The sequence below is a fragment of the Triturus cristatus genome, unplaced genomic scaffold (genome assembly GCF_964204655.1).
Source record: "Triturus cristatus unplaced genomic scaffold, aTriCri1.1 SCAFFOLD_189, whole genome shotgun sequence".
In the NCBI taxonomy this organism is placed as follows: Eukaryota; Metazoa; Chordata; class Amphibia; order Caudata; family Salamandridae; genus Triturus; species Triturus cristatus.
Genome location: NW_028187520.1, coordinates 246,074 through 266,218, shown reverse-complemented (window position 1 = coordinate 266,218; position 20,145 = coordinate 246,074). Strand labels below are relative to the sequence as shown.

General features: G+C 44.4%; 1 protein-coding gene across 4 annotated transcripts in view; it reads left to right on the top strand.

The window, feature by feature from the left end:
• The first annotated feature begins 6,094 nt into the window (after window positions 1–6,094).
• The window catches only part of LOC146771112 (coiled-coil alpha-helical rod protein 1-like), a 186,337-nt gene continuing 172,286 nt past the window's right edge, over window positions 6,095–20,145 (top strand). For all 4 annotated transcript variants that reach the window (XM_085640341.1, XM_085640343.1, XM_085640342.1 and 1 more), the window contains exon 1: window positions 6,095–6,226. The gene's annotated coding sequence lies outside the window, so the exon portion shown is untranslated. The remainder of the gene's footprint in view (window positions 6,227–20,145) is intronic.

Here is a 20,145-nt window from a genome sequence, read left to right as displayed (position 1 = left end):
TATCGTCACTTCAAGATGGAGAGAATCCATCTTCTTCGCGATCTCCTTCAAGAAGGGGACTGGATGGTCCGACTCGATCTGAAGGACGCTTATCTATCAGTGCCCATTTACGGGCCACATCGTCGCTTTCTTCAATTCCAAAGGCAGGGAATGTGATACAAGTACAAAGTCCTTCCTTTCGGCCTCTCGTCAGCACCTTGGTGCTTCACGAAACTTCTGAGGCCTGTGGTCGAGTTTCTGCGTGCCAGAGGCGTTCGCCTCATCATTTATCTGGACGACATTCTCATCATGGGTCACTGTCCTCGTCTAGTATTACCACATCTTGCCTGGACCATAGATCTATTACAGAATCTGGGATTCCTAGTCAACCCTCAAAAATCTGTATTGATTCCCTCTCAGTCTGTGGAGTTTTGGGGCTTTCTAGTCAATTCACTTACTTGTCAACTTCTCTTACCCAATCAGAAGATAATATCGATCAAGAGAGAGTTGAGGTTGATTTTGAACAAGCAGACTGCGTCCTTGAGGTCTGTAGCCCGGGTCGTCTGGTTGTTAGCTTCCTCTATACAAGCAATCTTCCCGGGTCCCCTTCATTACCGAGCACTTCAACGGCTCAAGATACGCCATCTCCAGAAAGGCCTCAAATAATCCGATCAGATTCCCCTCTCAGAGGAGGTGAGGTGGGAGATGTTGTGGTGGTTGGAACAAATGGAATCATGGAACGGTCGGCCCTATTCGGCACCACTCCGGAAGTAGTGATCGAATCCGATGCCAGTCGGTGGGGTTGGGGAGCCCGATGCGGTCAAGTGTCCACAGGCGGCCGTTGGTCTCCGGCGGAATTGAATCTCCACATCAATTGTCTGGAACTTGTGGCGGTCTGTTTTGCGATTCAATGCCTTACGCCCCATCAGACGAATTGTTGCATTCTTCTCCGCATGGACAATGTGTCGGCGGTTCGTTATGTGAACAAGTTGGGCGGCACCCGGTCCCGCCTTCTAGCGAAGATTGCAAAGGACTTTTGGCATTTTTGCCCTCAGAACAAATTGCCGCACCCCGGCAGGTACTCCGCCACCACAAACAATCAGGTTGCCGATTGGAATTTCAGACATCTCCGGGATTTCAGCGACTGGAGGCTTCACCCTCGGGTGTTCCGGTTATTGACCCAGATGTGGGGCCCTTGTCAGATCGATCTGTTTGCTTCCAGACTCAACAAACAGATTCCAGTGTTCTTCAGCTGGCGTCCGGATCCGGACGCTCTTGCCACGGATGCCTTTCTGCAGGTGTGGCCCCCAACACTTTGCTATGCGTTTCCTCCGTTTGTGATGATCCCGCGAGTCCTGGCCCGAGCCAAATGTTATTAGTCGGAGTTGATTCTGCTCACTCCTCTATGGAGGGCTCAACTGTGGTTCCCGGTTCTTCTGGAAATGTTATGTGCGGTTCCGGTCCTTCTTCCTCAACGGTGGAATCTCTTGTTAGACCCTCTCCACTCTCCGCATCCGTTGATAACCTCAGGTCAACTCAGTCTGGTCGCTTGGCGAATTTCGGGGATCGCTGGAAAGTCCCGGGCCTTTCGAGAGACGCTACCAGATTCATCGGCGAGGCTTGGTCGCCCAACACACACAAGCGTTATGCTACAGCATGGAAACGATGGTGTGATTGGTGCTCTCAACGGGAGGTGGATCCCGTTACAGCAGATGTCTCCTTGGTAGTGAATTTTCTGGCATCCTTTGCCGCTGCAGGCCTTGCTTATCGCACTATCAATAATTTCTGATCGGCCGTCTCGGCGGGACACGTGGCCATTGACGGTAAACCTCTTGGTGAACATCCATTAGTATGTAAATTACTTAGAGGCATCCGGCTGGTAAAACCTCCTTGTCCTAAATATTCTGAGCTTTGGGATGTCTCCGTTGTCTTACGTTTCCTGGACTCCTGGCCCGTTAATCATTGTTATCTCGTAAGCAACTTTCTGCCAAACTTACTATGTTGCTTTGTTTAGTAACCTGCAAACGCGTTTCGGATGTTCGCGCTCTAGATCTCGCGGGTCGCAGATTCTCTCCAGAAGGTGTTACTTTTTTGGTCACCAGGCGCACTAAATGTAACACTGCTTCTGTCACCTATCCTGCATTTCCTGATAATCCAAAATTGTGTGTGGTACAATGTATCCGAGATTATGAGGTGAGTACTGCGGGTCTTCGACATGATATGGGCGGTCAATTATTGATTGCTTTACAGAAACCTTTTCGCCAAGTGACTCCAGCTACACTAGCAAGATGGGTGCGTTGGCTCATGGGCGAAGCTGGTATTGATGTTTCCAGATTTGGTGCTCATTCTGCTCGTAGGGCTATGGCCTCCAAGGCTTTTTCTGTGGGAGCCCCTTTATTAGACATTATGAATGCTGCTGATTGGTCCTCGGACTCTACTTTTAAAATGTTTTATTATAAACCTATTGTGAATGTTGCATCTGTTGTGGTGGCTCAGCTTTGAACAAGCATAATCGGAGCCTCCGGTCCTGACATAGAATTCAAAATTTGTAAACATTCGTGACAAGAATTTTCAATTCTATTAAGGACACGGAGGCGAGGATTATCCCACCCGTATTTCAGTATTGTATTATCTTATTTGCATTGTTTATGTACTGCAATGTATGCTTATATTGTTTTTTCCCTCCCCCTTATGCTTTATCTCTTCCTGGGACTATGGTATTACGGCTTATCTTTCCGTTTCAGGGTCTGATCTCAAGTGAAGTTTGCTGTTTTTCGTCTCTGAAGAGAGTATTCGAGTTTTTCAAGAAGATGCTGTTCGTTGAAGCTGCCTTCAAATTTCTGATTGCTGTTCGTTACCCTGGGATATTTACCTTATGAAGACTGGATTTTTCTTTTCCGCTGTTGCCAGATCTCAGACTGTGTTTTTTCCTGGACTTAACTGTTATTTCACAAAGAAAGAGGATGTGGTATTCTCTTGTACTCCTTATATAGGGGTCTACTCTATGGTTGTCATGTGATACCCTCTAAGGTTTATGGGTATTGTAGTGTGTATTTGGTTTTTACTTTTTTCTAATTGGCTGCTGAGAATTTTCAGTGAAGAAAATGAGAAGCACAATCTTCGCCTCCGTGTCCTTAATAGAATGAGAAATTTCCTAGTTAGCACGAAGGAAAGTTTCAATTCTAATAAGGAGACGGAGGCGAGGATTATGCATTACTTTCCTCACTTTTAATAAACAGCAAGTTAAAAGACACAATATAAAAAACAAAAGACCACAACTCCCATGAAGCTCGGGAGTAACCGTGGCAACCAGTAGTCCAATCATAGCAACGATGCAGTCCATAAACAGTAGCAGTCTCCGTAGTCCTTCCTCTTTCTCTGCTGCAGGAAGTTAAGCCCTGTGGGTCCTATTCCGTCTTGGAGTCGGAACCTAGAATGATATGTACAAGATTTTGAAGGCTGCTACAAAACCATAACATTTAACAAAGTCAACATGCTACGCATGATATCAATACAATTGCAAAATCTTGTCAAAACAATCAGAAATAGATATATTACGAGAATGCCACAGCATGATATAACATCAAACCTTGAAAATCATATGCATACAAAGTACTGAACATCAGCAAGAATCATTGACAATAGAAGTCTCAAAAGGTTACTTCCCTGATACGAAACTCTGAAACACTCTGCTCTTAGAGCCATTACCAGAAAATACCAAGGGTGGGAAGGCATAAGAGAAAACTTGCCCGGGGGGGGATATTCCTCGCCTCCGTCTCCTTATTAGAATTGAAACTTTCCTTCGTGCTAACTAGGAAATTTCTCATTCTACAGCAGGAGCGGAGGCGAGGATTATGCATGTTCAAAGCCTCCTTACCACCAAAGCGGCCGCTTCATGGATTGGTTTAAAGTAGAACTTTTTAAAAGTTGAATCTGAAGACCAATCCGCCGCATTCATAATGTCCTCCAATCTACCCCCTACCTGAATGGCCTTAGAAGCCATTGCTCCCCTGGTAGAGTGTGCGCCAAACTCAGTAGTGTCAATACCAGCCTCAGTCATAATCCACCTGACCCATCTGGCAATGGTCGGGGAAGACACTGCCTTAAACGGTTTCTTAATGGCAATCAGAAGTTGCCGTTCACCCGGAGGCCGTACCTCCAAGGTCATATCCTCATAGGCCTTGAGGCATCTAACCACACACAATTTCGGGGTATCTGGAAAAGCAGGATAAGTTACTGACCTCGTACTCGTCTTGGTTCTCCTCGAGATGGTAAAAGTGACCCCTTCCGGGGTAAAAATCCGTGCTGTGAGATCCAAAGCTCTGACATCTGACGCCCTCTTGCACGAAATAAGGCATAACAACATAGCCAATTTCGCTGAGATCTCCTTTCTAGACAGATACTGATTGTCTTGCCAGGACATCAGTAAACGTAGAACCAGATTGACATCCCAGAGGCCTGCATAACGAGGCTCAGGGGGCCGAGAAATCCTAATGCCCTTCAAGAGTTTACACACCCAGGGATGTTCTCCCACCGGATTGTTATCAATGGGAACATGGCCCGCCAAAATGGCAGATCTGAATGAGTTAATGGTACAATAAGCGAGCCCTTCCTGAAAAAGCTCCGTTAAGAAGTTGATGACATCCGAAACGCTGTAGCCCACAGGATCCAGGTGTTTCGCCATACACCAACGTACCCATCGCCTCCAAGCTGATCTGTACCGTTTGATGGTCGCCGGGGCCCATGCTTGCTGGATGAGGAATTCAGCCAGACGGCTGAAGCCCTCAAGGTGCCCCGCGTCACGCTTATGGGCCTTGCGCGGGAGAGCCATAGGCACACTGCTAGGCCCGGCTTCCCCGTCCCCCAAAATACCTGTGCCCTTGAACACATGGGCGGACAAACGGTCAACGCTTTCCTGCAGAGGGGCAAGCACCTAGGCGATGGCCGAAGAAAGGAGCCTGTCCACCTCTGCAGGTCTGCGCACCTGGGACAGCCGGTCCTCCTCAGAGGACAAAGATGGGGTATATTCATGTTCCCTCTGGACATTCATCACAATAGGAGGTGAGGACACCAATTCAAAACGCCCCAAATAAGTTAAGGGGGGCTCTCCCTTCGCCGGTGCCCAGGAGCCGACACCCCCCTGGTGACTAACACCACACGCGGAGGAGTCAGCCCAGTAAAGTAATCAATAGGGCTACGCCCGTCAGTCTTACCGCTAAAGCGGTGTCAGGCGAGGGGCAGGGATCTAAATGAGAGCGATCGCTCTAAACACCGAGGCAGAAGCCGCTTCACCGGAGCCTCAGACGCAGCGTTGCGCTAGAAGCGCGAAATAGCGCCACCTAGTGGACCCGCTCCGAATCAAGGATAAACGCGCTCGGGCCGAAGCCTACCGCGCGACTCACAGCGAGAGAATAACCCGCTACAATATCCAGTGGGAAAAAAGCAGAAACAACCAAGCCATGAGAGAAATTACACAAAGCCCATCCAGCCAAGACCCAAAACCACAGTTAGGAGAGAAGGGACTTAACTGACGGGCCAGCAGTGAAGAAAGAGGAAGGACTACGGAGACTGCTACTGTTTATGGACTGCATCGTTGCTATAATTGGACTACTGGTTGCCACGGTTACTCCCGAGCTTCATGGGAGTTGTGGTCTTTTGTTTTTTATATTGTGTCTTTTAACTTGCTGTTTATTGAAAGTGAGGAAAGTAATGCATAATCCTCGCCTCCGCTCCTGCTGTAGAATTGACAATTCTTGTCACGAATGTTTGCAAATTTTGAATTATTACTGGAACCTGGGGACCCCCATTTAATCTTTACTGGAATCCAGGGATACGCACTGACTCATTATTGGAAGCGGGGACCCCAGCTAAGCAATTTTGATGATGTGAACCACAAAACAATACATAAAAATTACAGAAACAAACATTCATCAAACAAATCACGAAACACTTTATTTATACTTCCTTAATTATACTGAAAGAAGAAAGTTTTCTATCTTGTTGGTCACTGTACTGCATCCTTCTTACCTCTCTGGGCTGTATTTGTCCTTCCTCAATGTCCGTGGTTACAGTAATGTTAGTCCTTCCTCTGTCTCCATGGATGCATTGAGTCTAAGGTGGATCACCGCGCTCTGTCCTACTTCTATGTCTATATCCTGCTCGTGGCAGCCGTTGCTTGGAGACTGTTCGAAGAGCAGTGAGGGGCTAAACAACCCCGGAGCGCGAGGTCCTGAAGAAGTAGAACCAGGTGACTGTAGTTTGGTGCATGGAGGGCGGGGTGCTGGGGTCTGTCAGCAGATTGTACAGTGGGGTCAGCAGCACCCCAGCACTAAGTGCATCTCGCCCCTCAGAGTGGGCTGGGGGCTCTTGTTGGTGCCGCAAGCTGTCCCATCTTTGTCCCCAGCAGTGTCCATCACCTCGAGGGTCTGCAGTGTCACCTGCTGAGAGTGCCGTGTCTGTCACTGGTCTGCAATGTTTCCTCGGTGAATTACTACCAGTCTGTCACTTTTGCCCGTAGGTCTCTTAGTGGGTCTGCTCTGTCCCACATCAAGAGGTACCCCGTCCCTCACCGAGGTCTGCTCTGTCCCACAGCAGGAGGCAGCCTGTCCCTCATTGAGGTTTGCACTGTCCCACACCAGGAAGCAGCCTGTCCCTCATTGAGGTCTGCTCTGTCCCACAGCAGGAGGCAGCCTGTTCCTAACTGAGGTTTGCACGGTCTCACACCAGGAAGCAGCCTGTCCCTCATTGAGGTTTGCACTGTCCCACACCAGGAAGCAGCCTGTCCCTCATTGAGGTCTGCTCTGTCCCACAGCAGGAGACAGCCTGTTCCTCATTGAGGTTTGCACTGTCTCACACCAGGAAGCAGCCTGTCCCTCATTGAGGTTTGCACGGTCTCACACCAGGAAGCTGCCTGTCCCTCACTGAGGTCTGCTCTGTCCCACAGCAGGAGGCAGCCTGGTCCTCACTGAGGTTTGCACGGTCTCTCTCCAGGAAGCAGCCTGCCCCTCATTGAGGTTTGAACTGTCTCACACCAGGAAGCAGCCTGTCCCTCATTGAGGTTTGCACGGTCTCACACCAGGAAGCTGCCTGTCCCTCACTGAGGTCTGCTCTGTCCCACAGCAGGAGGCAGCCTGGTCCTCACTGAGGTTTGCACGATCTCTCTCCAGGAAGCAGCCTGCCCCTCATTGAGGTTTGCACTGTCTCACACCAGGAGGCTGCTCTGTCCCTCAGTGAGGCTGCTCTGTCCCTCAGTGAGTCTGCTCTGTCCCACAGCAGGAGGCAGCATGCCTCTCGCTGAGTTCTGCACTGTCCCACAGCAGAAAGCAGCCTGTCCCTCACTGAGGCCTGCACTGTCACACACCAGGAAGCAGCCCCTCACCGAGGCCTGCACTGTCCCACACCTGGAAGCAGCTTGTCCCTGAGGTCTGCACTGTTTCATAGCAGAAGGCAACATGCCTCTCACTGAGGTCTGCTCTGTCCCACACCAGGAAGCAGCATGCCCCTCACTGAGGTCTGCACTGTCCCACTTTAGGAATAAGCCTGTCCCTCACTGTGTTTTGCACTGTCGCACACCAGGAATCAACCTGTCCCTCACTGAGGTCTGCACTGTCCCACAGCAGGAGGCAGCATGCCTCTTACTAAGGTCTGCACTGTCCCACAGCAGGAAGCAGCCTGTCCCTCACTGAGGCCTGCACTTTCCCACAGCAGGAGGCAGCATGCCTCTCACTGGGGTCTGCACTGCCGCACAGCAGGAAGCAGATTGCCTCTCACTGAGGTCTGCACTGTCCCACAGCAGGAAGCAGCCTGTCCCTCATTGAGGCCCGCACTGTCCCACACCAGGAAGCAGCATGCCCCTCACTGAGGTCTCCACTGTCCCACTTTAGGAATAAGCCTGTTCCGCACTGAGGTCTGCACTGTCCCTTACCAGGAAGCAGCCCATCCTTCACTGAAGCCTTCACTGTACCACACCAGAAAGCAGCATGCCCCTCACTGAGGTCTGCACTGTCCCTCTTTAGTAATAAGCCTGTTCCTCACTTAGGTCTGCACTGCCCCACACCGGGAAGCAGCCTGTCCCTCACTGATGCCTGCACTGTCCCACACCAAGAAGCAGCCTGTCCCCCACTGAGACCTGCACTATCCCACACCAGGAAAGAGTGTGTCCCTCACTGAGGTCTGCAGTGGTTTTAACAGAGAGCATCATGTCTCTCAATGAGGTCTGCTCCGAGCCGCACCATAAAGCATCATGTCCCTCAATGAGGTTTGCTCTGTCCCACACCAGGAAGCAGCCTGTCCCTCATTGAGGTTTGCACTGTCCCACACCAGGAGGCAGCCTGTCCCTCAGTGAGGCTGCTCTGTCCCTCAGTGAGTCTGCTCTGTCCCACAGCAGGAGGCAGCATGCATCTCGCTGAGTTCTGCACTGTCCCACAGCAGAAAGCAGCCTGTCCCTCACTGAGGCCTGCACTGTCACACACCAGGAAGCAGCCCCTCACCGAGGCCTGCACTGTCCCACACCAGGAAGCAGCTTGTCCCTGAGGTCTGCACTGTCCCATAGCAGAAGGCAGCATGCCTCTCACTGAGGTCTGCACTGCCCCACACCGGGAAGCAGCCTGTCCCTCACTGATGCCTGCACTGTCCCACACCAAGAAGCAGCCTGTCCCTCACTGAGACCTGCACTGTCCCACACCAGGAAAGAGTGTGTCCCTCACTGAGGTCTGCAGTGGTTTTAACAGAGAGCATCATGTCCCTCAATGAGGTTTGCTCTGTCCCACACCAGGAAGCAGCATGTATGCCTATGAGGTTTGCTCTGTCCCACACCAGGAAGCAGCATGTATGCCAATGAGGTTTGCACTGCCATCCACAGCAAGCAGCATTTCTCTCAATGAGGTCTGCACTGTCCAACTCCAGGAATCATCATGGCCCTCATGAAGGTCTGCACTGTCCGACACTAGAAAGCAGCATGTCCTGCACTGAGATCTGCAGTGTTTTTCTACGGAAAGCATCATAACTCTCAGTGAGATCTGCATTGTCCCACACTTGGAGGCAGCTCGTCCCTCACTGCAATCTGCAGTGGTTTTTAGCAGGAGCAGAGTGTTTCTTAATGAGCTCTGCAAAATGTTTTTCACTTGGGGCATTAATGCTCCTCACTTAGAGCAGCATACTGACTTGCCTAATTCACTTCCCCCATCAACCTCAATGAGCCTGAACATCTGAAATTAACTGTGCACTTCCCGAACTTCTGAAATAGCCTTCCATCGCTACCTCTGAACTATATTGCCCATCTGTTCCAACATGGTTTGTGTATTATTACCATGTATGCCTATTGTTTTTATTATTTTTCTTGTGTATTGTTAAAGGTTGCTAAGCTATTCTGTAAAGCGTTCCAATACCCTCGGGTCAATTTCACGCTATATAAATCTAGAAAAATACAATAAATAAAAAATCTTTCGGTCAGTTTTGCACGTCTCCAGGCTCAGAAATGTCCCTCGCTTAGGACAACATGTCCATGTTCCTCGCTGATCGTAGCATGTCCACTAGGATTTATAATATCTCATTGAGAGAAGTATGTGCCTCATTGAGGTCTGCAACGATTTTACTGAGAGCAGCATGTGCTTCACCAGGAGTACGGATTCGCCTGACTCGCAGCAGCATTTATTTTATTTTTTCTAGTTTTAAATAGCGCGAACTTGATCCCAAGGTTATTGGAGCACTTTACACATTATGCATAGCAACATTTATTAACAAAACAGATGGAAAATAATGAAAACAACAGGCATACATGGCAATAATATAAAAACATTGGTGGAAAAGGTGGATGATATGTGCCTGTCCTTTGTGCCTGCCTATTCAGGCCTCGAAAAATCATTAAAATGTTACTAGACCTGCAGGTGTATTAACTTGAATAATCTACTCGACTAACCTGTAATGTACTTGACCTGTAAACCTGTCTACAATTGTGTGATCCTAGCCAAATATTTACGGAGCTGCCTTTTTCATCATTATCACATTTGAGAGCACCTTCAAATATGCGAGTTCAGCATTTCTGCTGTACAAAAAGAACTCTTTTTCGATTTAATAGATTAAACATTTGCTCAATGTATAATACAAATCTGGCCAACACATATAGGGTACACATGACCCCGGATTGTCATCATTGCGGGGTCAGGATTATTTCTCAGTTCGTGTTTAAAAAACTCCCTTTTAATAATTATATTACTAAAGATTGATGTGATAGTGCACTGTCATTTACAGACAGCGCATTTCCCATTAAAATGGCCACTAACATGCGGTTTTACTAATAAAACTATATAGTGCATAAACAATGTTGGGAAATTGGGTTTCAGCAAAAATATTATTTGCACATCACCAAGTAATGTGTTCTAGTTTGTTTTCGTCCTATAGAAATATTATTTTCCACCACACTGAATTACAAAAATGTGCTTTCATAACTACTGAAACATATTTTGAATTGTTTGTGCCGTTCACTTATTAGCTATTTAAATGTTATGTTACAAAAGAGCCTGACATCTTACAACCTTTCCTTTCACACACTTAACACAGCAGGATTGTAAAAGAGTTCACTTTACAAAATCCTCTAACTTTGCAGTCGGAGAAAGAAAAGTAAATGTAAGAAGACAAACTGACTTTTGACCCCTGTCTCTGAATGCAGAGCAGTGACAAGATAAAAACAAGATTTAAAGGCTTCTTTATTGAGCATTCACTTTGTAATTGTATTTATATATAGCGCTTACAACCCCTGACGAGGCATCAAAGCGCCTTTCGGCGAGTAGCATGCTACTCCGGAACCCAAATGGTTTAGTGATGGATTAGTATAGGGAAATACGAGAATGGAAGAATAGAAGAGGGAAGACTCTAGGAAGAGTTAGTTGGGAGATCATCGCGGTAAGATGAGGTTTGGGATGAGTTAAAGGAGAGATGGAGGGAAGAGTCTCTAGGAAGGGAATAGGGAGATCATAGTAGTATATCGAGGTTTGGGAGGGGCCGAAAGAGGGATACATGAAGGAAGAATTTTGAAAGGGTTGTTTGAATGAATGAATGAATGAATGAATATTAGATTTCAAAAGCGCAAACTTAGCCCAGAGGCGGCAAGGTGCTGCAGGAGGGACTGTCATACAGAGAGAAAACAAGAGCTCAAACTGACTTCTCTGTAAAGAGCCAGGTCTTGAGAGCCTTGCGGAAAAGAGAGTGAACGGTTGTCCAGAGAGATCATCAGGAAGGGAGTTCCATAGCTTAGCAGCGGCAATGGAAAAAGCCCTGCCTCCCCATCTAGTCTTCTTAAACCTTGGAACTACCAACCGATTTTTACTAGCTGACCTAAGCTGCTTGGCAGGGACATAGCTCCGGAAATGCCCTTCAATTGAATCCGGGCCTAGGCCATAAAAAGACTTGTGAGTAAGACATAGTGATTTAAACTGAATTCTTCGATTTAAAGGAAGCCAATGCAGCTTGCTCAGGGAGGCTGAGACTGAGTGATGTTTTGGAAGATCCATCACCAGTCTTGCTGCTGCATTCTGCACCAGCTGCAGACGACAAACCAGGCTCTTAATGCCCAAATAGAGGGCATTACAATAGTCCAGTTTGGTCATCACTAAGGCAATCACCGCCTGCTTTCGGGAGGCAAAAGAGAGGAAATGGGAGATTTTCCTGAGAATCCTAATGATCCCAAAACATGTGGAATCCATTCTATTAATCTGCCCCCTCAGAGAGAGAGTTGTCCACTATGACCCCCTAGATTTTTACCATAGGATACAGGGTGAGGACAGCAACCAAGCGTATCTGGCCACCAGTCACTAGACCAGATGTTCTGTTGGTTTCCAAAGATCAGGACCTCTGTTTTTTCCCTATTAAGTTTAAGGTAGTTCTCAGCCATCCAAGAGGAGACTGCCTGCATGCAATTTTTAAAATTCGTAGCAGATTCCCTAATGCTGTGAAATAGACACCATAATTTGCGTGTCGTCAGCATAGGACAGTACCTCCAATCCAAATGATCTTACAACCCTTGCCAGTGGGGCGACATAAATATTAAAAAGGGTCGGGCTCAGAGAGGAGCCTTGTGGGACTCCACATACCAAATGATTAGGAGCTGAGTAGAATTTACAATCGGAGCACGATCGCAGAGGAAGGAAGTAAGTGGCTTGAGGGCCATTCCCCCAGTCCCTATCTCCTTGAGCCGTTGCACCATGCTCAAAGGAGATGGGGTATCAAAGGCTGCGATCAGGTCAAGGAGAACCAACAGCGTGGCGTGTCCTGCATCAACCTGAAGACGAATGTTGTCAAATACCGAGGTTAACAATGTCTCCCCGTACTATGTTCACCTTTAAAGCCATGATGCGATGCGAGCTATCAAGCAGCTGGTACTCCCTTAAGTAGGAACTGAGGTGGGAATTAAAATATGTCTCCAAAATTTTGGCTGGAACTGGTAGCAGGGAGATGGGGCAATTTAATTCTTTAGTTCAGCTGAATCCAGAGAAGGTTTTTTAGAAAAGGTTTAACCACTGAAGTCTTCCAGGGGATGGAGTACTGCCCCTCTGGAATAGCTGTATTAAGTGCTAAGGTAAGGTGGGGGACAATAGCTTCCCTTCCTATGTTCAGGATCTTCAAAGGGCATGACTCCACCGGGAACCCAGAAGTAATCCCCCCTAACAAGAGCTCCGTAAATTCTGAAGACGGGGGGGAGGGGGAGAGATGAGAAGCTTAGGTAACTCCTCCGTCATTGCGTAGTCGTTAGAATAAAGGTGAGAGGGATTTATGAAAACTGATGGGGCCCTCTCAACATTAGCAATTTCCATAGTAGCAAATTGAGGTGTGGGGTAAGCCGAGGAGGGAAGAGTCTAGAAAGGGTTGTTTTGGAGATTATATTAGTAGTAGAATGAGGTTTGGGATGAGTCAGAGAGTGAGGGTATGTATTGAGAGAGGTATAGAGTGAGACAGGGTAGTGCATTGGAGAGAGTCAAAGTTTTTTTTGTGTGTGTGAGTGAACAGAACACCTGGTATTTGTCAGCTCGCCAGAACGGGCTAGTAGACCCTAAAAATAGCTCGCCCTGATGAAATCTGACTCGCCATAGCAAGTGTGCGAGTAGACTTCTCGAGGCCTGCTATTTCTGGGCTCAGCCACGTCCCTCGCGTTAGGGTCTGCCATTTTCATTGCTGCATCAAGAATGTTTGTTTCTATAAAAAAAAATGTTTTTTAAGTTTCTTTCTGAGCTCATTTCTGCCCATCTCAGACAACAGTATGGGCCAGATGTCCAAAGCATTTCTACCAACTCCTTAAATGTGATTGCAACTACATACTGATTCAATATTTGTAAGTGGTGCGTGTGGGCGTCTATCTAAATACTGAAATGGTGTGTCATGTATCACTGTTTTGCTACCCTAATCCCATCTCAATATGTTGAAAAGACACACGAATTGGCCTGGTAACCCATTCGCAAAAGGGACGGGTTCTATTAGGACCCTTTAACCTTTGTGAATTTATGGAAAAACATTTGTTTGATAGTACTCTTAAACAAACATTAAAAAAGTATTTTTTTTTCTTTAATGCAGCACCGTTTCCTTAACGAAAATGGGCTTTTCTTTTAATTAATGGCGATCACAGAGATGGTGGTCTGCAGACCCTAGCAGGCTACCGTCCCTGTGATGACCGCCAACCACCAATAGAAGTGAGTCACAATTTGCTATCTACCTCATAAATATTCATGAAACAGGTCGCTTTGTGATCCACTCCGAACTGGATTTGTACGAACTGACCCATTAGTACTTAGGTTGGTTCGTAAAAATTCTTCACTGAGCACAAAAATACTAGTCGCAAATTGGGACTATTTTTTGAGACTATATATATATATATATATATATATATATATATATATATATACCAATCCCGATAAGTAAATAGGGGCTGTCAAAAAGGGCGGTCCTCGCACAGGGTATCGGTACCCTGAAATATAAAACTCCACAGTTCTTCAAGTTTTCAAAAGAACGCAAGGACACCTTGGAATGCAGTGAATAATACCGACTGCACCAGCAACGCGTTTCAGCTTTCGCCTTGCTCACGCTGTGGCTAACGCAGAAACAGCATCTTTTTTTATTTTCATAACGTGTAATAAACAAAGTAAAAGGACACACTCTTTTAAGGCTCTTACTTGTACATTTCAATGGTGGCCATCTTGTAACATTAAAGATTCAATGAAAAACAATAATAATAAGATTGTTCCTAATCATGGAGGCATCCTTACTTAAATGATAATAATAAAGTAAGGTAGAGAGAACCAAGAAAATAAAGCCCCAGTGGGCTAAAATTATCCACAACCGACTATCGTCTTGAAAATAATTGAGTTGTCCCCAGGATTTGCAAATCACAAAATATCAAAGCATTATTATTACTGCAAACACCCAAGTTATGAGTACAAATGATTGCATGAGTAAAATACCAGCAAGATTCCATTGAAATCACGCCCAAGTGGGCAAAATTGTACTTGGCAACCCAATTAGAACGTTGTGTTCCCTTGTACTTGCTTCAACATGATTAGCCTGATCTGAAATACCTCATCTGAAAATGTACAAAAGAGAGAAATAATTTATATAATAACAAAACATGAGTTGTATAAAAATATTAAAAAGCAGAAAAATGCAGCTTTCATCAAAGTCCCATTATTCAAATCATACTATATACATCACAATGCTATCAGTTACAGAGGAGAAACTTGATGTTCAGTACTTAATTATTGCCGTAAATGTACCACCAGTTCCTCACTTGAGTTCAGTCCCAAAGGAGACATAGTCTCTAAGTCAATGATATATCTTGACTCCAATTGGCGTAATGTTAACTGTCTGTTGCCTCCCCTTACACCAATGGGAACTGCATCAATTACTGCCATTTTCAATAGTTCCTCCCTTTGAGAATGATATTCAAAGAAGTGCCTGGCTACCGGATACTGTCTATTGTTGTGTCTAATAGCTCTGACATGTTCCAACACTCGTTTCTTGGCACAATGAATAGTGCTCCCAATATAGATCTTGTTACAGGGACAGATAAGTGCATAAATGCAATATGTAGTATTACAGGTCAGATATTTCTTGATTTTAAATTCTCTGTCACTCTTGATAAGAGCAAGTGTCTTACAATCAGAACTATTTTTACATGCTTTGCATTTTTTACAGCACCAAAAGCCAGGACACTTAGTACATAATTTTACATCCTTACTAGTAACATAATTAGAACATATTTCATCCCGAAGTGATTTACTTTTCTGGAATGTAATTTGGGGGCAACTACTTAGATGTTTCAGAAGATTATTGTCAGTTAATAACACGTGCCAGTTCTTTTTTAATATTTGGCGAACATTCTGGGCTTGACCTGAATAGGTGGTGATAAATCTTATTGTTTCAGAAGTTGGTTCAGATTTGTTTGGATGTAGTAGCTCAGTCCGTGTAACCAATTCTACCCGTTTGCATGCCTCTGAGATGGTTTGGGTATTGTAGCCTCTCTCTTTGAAGCGGCAGATCATAGTAGCCTTTTCTTCTTCAAACAGGCTGAGTGAGCTACAATTACGTTTTGCCCATAATAATTCACCATACGGGATGCTATATATTAGCTTCCGTGGGTGGGCGCTTGCAGCATTAAGAATACTATTTCCTGCAGTTGTTTTGCGGAAAAGTTTGGTTTCAATGGAATTGTTAACGATCTCAACTTTTACATCCAAAAATTTGATCTCTGTTGTACTTATGTTTTCTGTTAAGACAATGTTGAACTGGTTGTCATTCAGCTTATCAATAAATTTTTTAGCTGACTCAATATTGCCCCTCCATATGATGAAAATATCATCAATATATCTAAGCCACAGGGCACAGCATTCAAAATTAGGGATAGATGACACAACCTGCTCCTCCCACCAGCCCATCACCAGATTGGCATAACTGGGGGCGAAGCAGGTTCCCATAGCTGTGCCCTGGGCCTGGCGGTAAACCACATCATCAAACATAAAAAAGTTGTTGTTTAGACAGAACTTAATCATGGCCACAATCATTTCTGAGTGGGACCATAAGGAGATGGAACGGGTCTTAAGATAGTGCCTGATTGCTTGTAGACCAAAGTCATGATTAATGCAAGTATATAGATTGCATACATCCAGGGTCACCAAGATGAAGTCAGGTTCCCAATGAATGCCATCTATAATGGTTAGGAAATGTGTAGTATCCCTAAGATAGGCTGGTAAACTGACCACAAAAGGTCTTAAATAGTGGTCAATAAAGCGCAAAGTATTTTCTAATAGGGAACCAATCGAGGAGACAATAGGTCTTCCTGGAGGATTTACTGGATCCTTATGTAGTTTTGGCAGTAAGTAAAGGATGGGAATACGGGGGAATTGGCATCTCAAGTAGTTATACTCTTCCCATTCTAATAAGCCACGTTCCCTCCAATCTACGAGCAGGTTACCATATTCCACATTTGAATTTGATATCGCATTTTTATCTGAAACATTGTAACAGATCTCATTGGTTAACTGTCTGTAACCTTCTTGTAAATATGCATGTTTATCCAATACCACAACATTACCTCCTTTATCGGACTGCCTTATAGTTATGGTCTTATCCTGTTTTAAATCTTCTAATGCCTTGATTTGTTGTTGACTCAAGTTTTTTTGATAATGAGGGAGCTTACTGTATCGTATTTTCTTTAAATCAGCTAACACCCCTCTTTCAAAAACATCAATGGCATCGCATTCAATCTGTGGTAAGAAAACTGACTTTGGTTTAAATCCACTTCCTGGATTATCATTTATGTCAATTTCCAATTCCTGAGCAATATTGGATATATCAACATGCATATTTTGTTCCTGTTGAGAAGTCAAAATATTTAACAGTTCAACATCAGCTACATTCAAGCTACTGAAACCAACCCTCTCGGTATCCGGTCCTCTGGACACACATTTCGTATCAAACCATTTTTTTAGTTTAAGTTTACGAGAGAAATAGAACAAATCTATTCTAGTTTGAGCAAAATTCAAATTCAAAGTAGGACAGAAAGACAAACCTAGTCCCAGAAGGCGGCTCTCTTCCATCGATAATGTCCGTGATGAAAGATTCACTACAGTCATTTTGTCACTTGTTTGCCCCTTGTTATCATTCCCACTGGGGTTGCTGCGTCTTGTCTTCCTGCGTTGTTTGGCCTTCTTGTTCCTCTTGTTCTTCCTCTGCCTCCTCGTCCTCTCCCTCTCGGTACATTTTGTTCGTGAATCTGTTCTGTCCTTCCTTGGTTCATCATTTGAAACTGTACTAAAAAATTCGGCTTCTTCTGTTGAACTTGATTCAGAACTGCCACTGGTGCATCTGATAGACTGCCGTCAGAGATGTCACTTTCTGTGAAATCCCTACTGGTACTTGGTGCATTTGGAATCTGGGATATTCCCTTCTTTGTCAAATAAATGATCATATTTCTTATGAAAGGTGAGGGTCCGACCTGCTTGATAGTCCTTATAATCCCTCAGAAATTTACGCTGTTTTTTTGCTGTAATCTCTTCTTCCAATTTATCCATTTTGATTGAAAGATTTTTCATGAAGGTATCAATTGAAATATTTTTTTATTTTCATAACGTGTAATAAACAAAGTAAAAGGACACACTCTTTTAAGGCTCTTACTTGTACATTTCAATGGTGGCCATCTTGTAACATTAAAGATTCAATGAAATCTACCTTACTTTATTATTATCATTTAAGTAAGGATGCCTCCATGATTAGGAACAATCTTATTCACGAACAAAATGTACCGAGAGGGAGAGGACGAGGAGGCAGAGGAAGAACAAGAGGAACAAGAAGGCCAAACAACGCAGGAAGACAAGACGCAGCAACCCCAGTGGGAATGATAACAAGGGGCAAACAAGTGACAAAATGACTGTAGTGAATCTTTCATCACGGACATTATCGATGGAAGAGAGCCGCCTTCTGGGACTAGGTTTGTCTTTCTGTCCTACTTTGAATTTGAATTTTGCTCAAACTAGAATAGATTTGTTCTATTTCTCTCGTAAACTTAAACTATAAAAATGGTTTGATACGAAATGTGTGTCCAGAGGACCGGATACCGAGAGGGTTGGTTTCAGTAGCTTGAATGTAGCTGATGTTGAACTGTTAAATATTTTGACTTCTCAACAGGAACAAAATATGCATGTTGATATATCCAATATTGCTCAGGAATTGGAAATTGACATAAATGATAATCCAGGAAGTGGATTTAAACCAAAGTCAGTTTTCTTACCACAGATTGAATGCGATGCCATTGATGTTTTTGAAAGAGGGGTGTTAGCTGATTTAAAGAAAATACGATACAGTAAGCTCCCTCATTATCAAAAAAACTTGAGTCAACAACAAATCAAGGCATTAGAAGATTTAAAACAGGATAAGACCATAACTATAAGGCAGTCCGATAAAGGAGGTAATGTTGTGGTATTGGATAAACATGCATATTTACAAGAAGGTTACAGACAGTTAACCAATGAGATCTGTTACAATGTTTCAGATAAAAATGCGATATCAAATTCAAATGTGGAATATGGTAACCTGCTCGTAGATTGGAGGGAACGTGGCTTATTAGAATGGGAAGAGTATAACTACTTGAGATGCCAATTCCCCCGTATTCCCATCCTTTACTTACTGCCAAAACTACATAAGGATCCAGTAAATCCTCCAGGAAGACCTATTGTCTCCTCGATTGGTTCCCTATTAGAAAATACTTTGCGCTTTATTGACCACTATTTAAGACCTTTTGTGGTCAGTTTACCAGCCTATCTTAGGGATACTACACATTTCCTAACCATTATAGATGGCATTCATTGGGAACCTGACTTCATCTTGGTGACCCTGGATGTATGCAATCTATATACTTGCATTAATCATGACTTTGGTCTACAAGCAATCAGGCACTATCTGAAGACCCGTTCCATCTCCTTATGGTCCCACTCAGAAATGATTGTGGCCATGATTAAGTTCTGTCTAAACAACAACTTTTTTATGTTTGATGATGTGGTTTACCGCCAGGCCCAGGGCACAGCTATGGGAACCTGCTTCGCCCCCACTTATGCCAATCTGGTGATGGGCTGGTGGGAGGAGCAGGTTGTGTCATCTATCCCTAATTTTGAATGCTGTGCCCTGTGGCTTAGATATATTGATGATATTTTCATCATATGGAGGGGCAATATTGAGTCAGCTAAAAAATTTATTGATAAGCTGAATGACAACCAGTTCAACATTGTCTTAACAGAAAACATAAGTACAACAGAGATCAAATTTTTGGATGTAAAAGTTGAGATCGTTAACAATTCCATTGAAACCAAACTTTTCCGCAAAACAACTGCAGGAAATAGTATTCTTAATGCTGCAAGCGCCCACCCACGGAAGCTAATATATAGCATCCCGTATGGTGAATTATTATGGGCAAAACGTAATTGTAGCTCACTCAGCCTGTTTTTAATATTTTTATACAACTCCTGTTTTGTTATTATATAAATTATTTCTCTCTTTTGTACATTTTCAGATGAGGTATTTCAGATCAGGCTAATCATGTTGAAGCAAGTACAAGGGAACACAACGTTCTAATTGGGTTGCCAAGTACAATTTTGCCCACTTGGGCGTGATTTCAATGGAATCTTGCTGGTATTTTACTCATGCAATCATTTGTACTCATAACTTGGGTGTTTGCAGTAATAATAATGCTTTGATATTTTGTGATTTGCAAATCCTGTGGACAACTCAATTATTTTCAAGACGATAGTCGGTTGTGGATAATTTTAGCCCACTGGGGCTTTATTTTCTTGGTTCTCTCTACCTTACTTTATTATTATCATTTAAGTAAGGATGCCTCCATGATTAGGAACAATCTTATTATTATTGTTTTTCATTGAATCTTTAATGTTACAAGATGGCCACCATTGAAATGTACAAGTAAGAGCCTTAAAAGAGTGTGTCCTTTTACTTTGTTTATTACACGTTATGAAAATAAAAAAAGATGCTGTTTCTGCGTTAGCCACAGCGTGAGCAAGGCGAAAGCTGAAACGCGTTGCTGGTGCAGTCGGTATTATTCACTGCATTTCAAGGTGTCCTTGCGTTCTTTTGAAAACTTGAAGAACTGTGGAGTTATATATATATATATATATATATATA